A 5,882-nucleotide genomic window follows, 5' to 3' on the forward strand; every position below is an offset into this window, starting at 1 on the left:
TGGACTGGTTGGACCGAAGGGTCTGTTTCCATGCTGTGTGACTGTATGACTCTATAACTTGAAGATCAAGTGGGATTGTGTGGTATGTGGTTTCTATTAAAGAATATGTTACTCTTCAGCGCAGTGAGTTGTGTGCATTATGAGACACAGTCACATCAGGAACCTCTAAGTTAAGGAGCAAATGCCTCTTTTTCACCTTTGGATTATCTGGCTACAATTTGTCATAGTCCTGAGTGCAGTGCAGCCTGAGACATCCAGAAGCCAGGGAATGTCTCTCTCTCTCTCCCCCTTTTCTCTATGTGAGTGAAAAGACAAAGACATCCCAGAGATTCAAAGGCAACTATAGTACAAGAAAAGGCCTCGGTCCACCCAATCACCTATTGAATCAAAGATCGACCATTGCTCTGCAAATAACATTGTGCTATGATGCTAATGCCAAAAGAGCTGTGAGAAATAACTCTTCGCATTGTCATCTGGACTTTTGGTCAACAGAAATTGTTCTCCCTGCCCATAATTTTTGAGTCAAAGTTCAATTTTTGTCCGCATGTGCGTGTGTGTGTAGATGTGTGTGTGTGTGTGTAGATTGTGTGTGTGTGTGTAGATTGTGTGTGTAGGTGTGTGTAGGTGTGTGTGTGTAGGTGTGTGTTAGATTGTGTGTGCGTGTGTGTGTGTAGATTGTGTGTGTGTGTGTGTGGGTGTGTGTGTAGGTGTGTGTGTGTAGATTGTGTGTGTGTGTGTGTGTGTGCGTGTGTGTGGGTGCATGTGTGCATGTGTGCGCATGTACATGTGTGTGTGTAGTAATTCATCTTTTGCCATTTTTTACAGAGTAAGTTTCTTTACAATAGAAAGAGCTATTTTCCTGTCAATGCTGAAGCCTGGTGTGAGTTAGTCTTGTCTTAAATATAGTCAATCAGTCAATAGCAAACAAAAGCAAATCTTGGTGGTTTAATTTGGGTATTTAGTCATTTGTGGAATAGTGGGGCTTGATTATTAGTGCTCCCTTGCCAACTAAGTCTTATAGACTTATCGTATAGTAAGTTTGCCCTTCGCAAAGGATTTCAACAAGGTCATAGCCAGGATTTCAAGGTGAGGGATAACGAAAAAGACATCTTCATTGTGGACATCTTCATAACAGATAGCAACAAATGCTTAGCAATATAGATGAATTGATATAAAAGCTGCATTTCTGCAGGGAGATCAACTCAAGTGGGAAATGTTTCTTCACCCTCCAGAAGAGGCACCAAACACAATGGGGACACTTTGGAAATTAAATAACTGTGTGTGCAACCTAAATTATGTCTGTAAAGTTTGGTATTTCTCAGTAAGGTCTGTCTTATTAAAATTGGGTTATCTTCAGTTAAAAGCAAACCCTCCCATGTTTTACCGGTGCCATAAAGAGCAGCTTTCAGAGTCTCTAGTTTCAGATAGAGTCATAGAGCTGTACAGCATGGAAACAGACCCTGCGGTCTAACTTGACCGTGCCGACCAAATATCCTAAATAAATCTAGTCCCATTTGCCAGCATTTGACCCATATCCCTCAAAACCCTTCCTATTCATATACCCATCCAGATGCCTTTTAAATGTTTTAATTGCAGAAATTAGAACACAGAACATACAACTGTACAGCACAGGAACTGGCCCTTCAGCCCACAATGTTGTGCCAAACATGATGCCAAATTAAACTAATCCCTTCTGCCTGCCCTTGCTCCATATCCCTCCATTCCTTACATATTCATGTGTTTATCTAAAAGCCCCTCTAACACCCCTATCATATCTGCCCCCACCACCAACCCTGGTAGCATGTTCCAGGCACCTACCTCTCTCTGTGTAAAAAATCTTGCCCCTCACATCTCCTTTGAACTTTCTGAGGAAGGGTCACTGGACTCAAAACGTTAACTCTGATTTCTCCCCACGGATGCTGCCAAACCTGCTGAGCTTTTCCAACAATTTTTATTTTTGTCCTTTGAACTTTCCCCCTCTCACATTAAAGGCATGTACCCTGGTTTTAGACATTTCAACTCTAGGAAAAAGATTCTGATCATCAACCCTATCTATGCATCTCATCATTTTATAAACTTCTATCAAATCTCCCCGCAGCCTCCAGAGAAAAAACCCAAGTTTTTCTAGCCTCTCCTTATAGCTCATACTCTCTAATCCAGGCAGCATCCTGATAAACCTCTTCTGCACCCTCTGCAAAGCTTCCACATTCCTTCCTGTAACTGTACCAGCCTCCAACACTTCCTCTAGCAGCTCATTCCATACAGGCACCACCCTCTGCATGGAAAAGTTATCCCTCAGGTCCCTTTTAAATCTTTTCTCTCTCACCTTAAACCTATGCCCTCTAGTTTTGGACTCTCCCACCTCTGGGGGAAAAGACTTTAGCTATTCACCCTATCCATGCCCCTCATGATTTTATAAACCTCTTTAAGTTCAACCCTCAGTCTCCGATGCTCCAGGGAAAATAGCCCCAGCTTATTTGCAGTGAATTTGAAAACATTGTCAAAAATGGACTTAAAACAGGATTTAAAATTGGAAGTCAGGCCTCAGGGAGCTTTTAAATATACTGGTTTGGAAATCAGGCAGAATGGATCAAGGGTCACATTGCATCAGTCATCTTATTTGGAAAATGTTCGCCCCATTGCAGTTGGTCAAAGTAGAACGTGATGAAAAGATGCAGAAATGTCTAAAACTGAGATGGAGCAATTGCAAAGTCTAATTGGACAGCTAAATTGGCTGGGCACCTGAACAAAGCCAGATGCCAGGTTTGAAATGTTACAGCTAAATCCCAAGGTGGAAGATATTGTTTGGGCAAACAAACCATTGAAAAAATTAAAAAGTGAGCATTGCGTTTCGAGTTTTCCAGCATTGGGAGATGCCAGGAACATGAAACTTCTAGAGCACAATCTTCCCAGGCCCTGAATGACATGGGTTATGGTGAGAAATCTGGGAGAATCCCATGAGGTGCTGAACGAGACCTTGCTAAACCTTGAGACAATGAGACTCATTTTCCAATAGAGTTCCAGGCATCGAGGCATGTTTGTTGCTAGTGAGCGGCAAGAGACCTATTAGCGAGGATTATTGCTTGTCATCTCTCTCATTAACACTGACTCTCACCTCACCACTCTGTAGTTTCCCATCCTCTCACCTGCTGGATAGAAATGAGACGTTGAGAAGTCCCGATGTGAAAGGCCAGGCAGATGACTTCAGCTCGCCACTTGCTCCTCAGGGCTGCCATCTTGGACACACTCCCTAGGCAGCGGCTGCATGTATCCCACATCCACGGATGTTAGCATCCAACATGTGTCAGCCCCTTTGCGCTAACGTGGCACTGACAGTAGAGTTTGGCTTTTCAATGCTGCACTTTGGTACCTCTCATTGAAATGCTACAGCAAGGACACTTTGCACACAGGGATAAGCACTAAGCTCATGGATTGGACCAGGCTTCATGTCAGTGTTGCTCACTCACTCGCTTAGCGCCAACTTGGATGCTCCCAGCATCGCTGCATTGCCCTGCCTTGCCTGTTTGCAATAGACTCAAAGCCAGCCAGTCTATTATGGTAGGCACCAGTCAAGATGGGCACGTTGCTTGACGGCACCATGCAACACCAGTTTTACACTGACACCATGTGGCCAGCAGCTGGCACAGCAGGCACATTGAGTGAGCTTCAACCAGACAGCCAGCTCTTGAAGTTGGAAGGGTCCAAGTGCTCAGTTAGAGCGAGAAAGACATGCTTCAGTCAGGTGGTCCCGGTACAGCATGTCAGGAGTAGCTTCTGACATCATCAGACATAGGATTGGAATTAGGCCATTCAGCCCATCGAATCTGCTCCACCATTCAATAAGGTCATGGCTGATGTGATCATCTTTTTCCCCATAACCCTTGATCCCCTTCCTGATTAAACACTATCTCAGCCTCGAGTATACTTAATGACCCAGCCTTGACACCCCTGCAGTAAAGAATTCCACAGATTCACTACCCTCTGAGAGAAGGAATTCGTCCTTATCTCTGTCTTAAATAGGGGTCTCCAGTCGTTGGGGTCATTTACCCTTGCAGAGCTTGAAGGTCACTGACCTCTCGTTCCACAGCTTGGTGTTCGTTCCAATGGCTGACACTGTATTGACCTGGGTGGCAGGCTGTGAGAGTCTGGCGTTGTGTCTTCCAGTGCCAGTCCAGGCGGAGTGAATGGAGCCCTCTGCACACTCCCTTACCAACCAGGGCCTCCAGGTCCCTGTCTGCCAAGTGGGTACCTGGTCACCCTTCTCCGTCATGTCCAGGGCAAATCTCACAAACAGCACAGGGCAGCTCTGGACTGCCAACACTTCTCCAGGTACACAGCGGCGCTGGTGCCAGGGATGGCAGTATGCCCCATGAAATCCAGGCAGTGGCGCGTTCTTCTGGCTATGGTGAGTAGGGGGGATCACACTAGCATCAGACGAGAGAGACGCCATTGGTAGGCAGTTGATGTAGCACGTTTGCAATGTTAGCGCAAGAAAACTCAGGCAGCGTTGCGGGGAGGAACCCTCTCTGAAATGCAACAAAAATTACACTTGGACAGAAAAGGGTGGCACAGTGGCTCAGTGGTTAGCCCTGCAGCCTCACAGCACCAGGAACCTGGCTCCAATTCCACCCTCGGGTGACTGTCTGTGTGGAGTTTGCACATTCTCCCAGTGTCTGTGTGGGTTTCCTCCCGCAATCCAAAGATGCGCAGGTTAGGGTGGATTGGCCATGGGAAATTGCCCCCATAGTGTCCAGGGATGTGCAGGCTAAGTGGGTTAGCCATGGGAAGTGCAGGGTTGATGGGGTGGGGTGGGTGTGATTTTGATGGGCCACAAATGGCCTGCTTTCACACTGGAGTGATTGTATGAAAAAGACATGAGATTCAACCCAGCATCTTTAGTGGAGCTTCTCAGTGATGGATTGGCAAATGCAGGAAGGTTCATCCTTTCCCTTGTGGGAGATGGAAGTAAATGATCTGAAGAGCAGTAAGAAATGCCTCAGTGGCAGAAACTTTCACTCTTGTTGAGCTGGTAGACATGAGATTTTGCTTTGGAAAAATTTCTATAAAAACGATTCAGTGGCAATAGCCATTGAGTGTTACATCAATGACAAGCCACGATGGGAGAATCTACACCCACAAAATACGGAAATGAGAAAAGATTGAGGGTCAATAAGGATGCTGGAGAACAAAGAAATCTCCAAATTGAAATGGGTGGATAGCAGCAGACAGCTCCCTGACTGTTTTCAAAAGAAAGGAGCGGGTTTTAAGAAACTGTCAGAAATACCAGGAAAGAAAGGTTGGAACTTGAACGTGCTTCGAAGAAAAGAGAAGTGGGGATCAGTGTTCCCTCTCATTTGTTTTCTTCCACACAGGCCTCAAAGTTCTGTGCATAGCAGCAACTTCAGGAAGTGGATGTGAATGCTGTGGCTGTGTATGGGATGTCACTGCAGCTGCTCATGCACAAGGCTTCGAGAGGACATGGGCAGGACCATCATTCCCTTTCTGAACAGGGGCACTTTCATGCATCACTCATGCTGCCATTCTGTTAGATACAGAGTGAAGCTCTCTCTACTCTTTCAATCTTTAAGTAAATCTCCCACTGCACAGTTCCATTCAAACACTCCCAGGACAGGTCAGCATTTGATTACACACAGACCAAAGCTTTCTCTACTCTTTTAAACAGATAGCAAAGCTTTCTCAACATGTCCCCCATCAAACACTCCCAGGACAGGGTCAGCACAGGGTTAGATATACAGTAAACCTTCCCTCTAGTCTTTTAAACAGAAAGCAAATGTCCCTCAACACTGTCTCCAACAAATACAGGGTGAGAAACAGAGTAAAACTTCCTCTACACTATCCCCATCAAACACTCCCAGGACAGG

At 45.6% G+C, this 5,882-nt stretch overlaps 1 protein-coding gene across 1 annotated transcript in view; it reads right to left on the bottom strand.

Moving 5' to 3' along the window:
• Positions 1-5,882, bottom strand: part of gli1 (GLI family zinc finger 1) — a 32,543-nt gene that overhangs the window by 25,768 nt on the left and 893 nt on the right. The gene's annotated exons all lie outside the window — the stretch shown is intronic.

The sequence above is a fragment of the Rhincodon typus genome, chromosome 41 (assembly GCF_021869965.1).
Source record: "Rhincodon typus isolate 14 chromosome 41, sRhiTyp1.1, whole genome shotgun sequence".
Lineage (NCBI taxonomy): Eukaryota > Metazoa > Chordata > Chondrichthyes > Orectolobiformes > Rhincodontidae > Rhincodon > Rhincodon typus.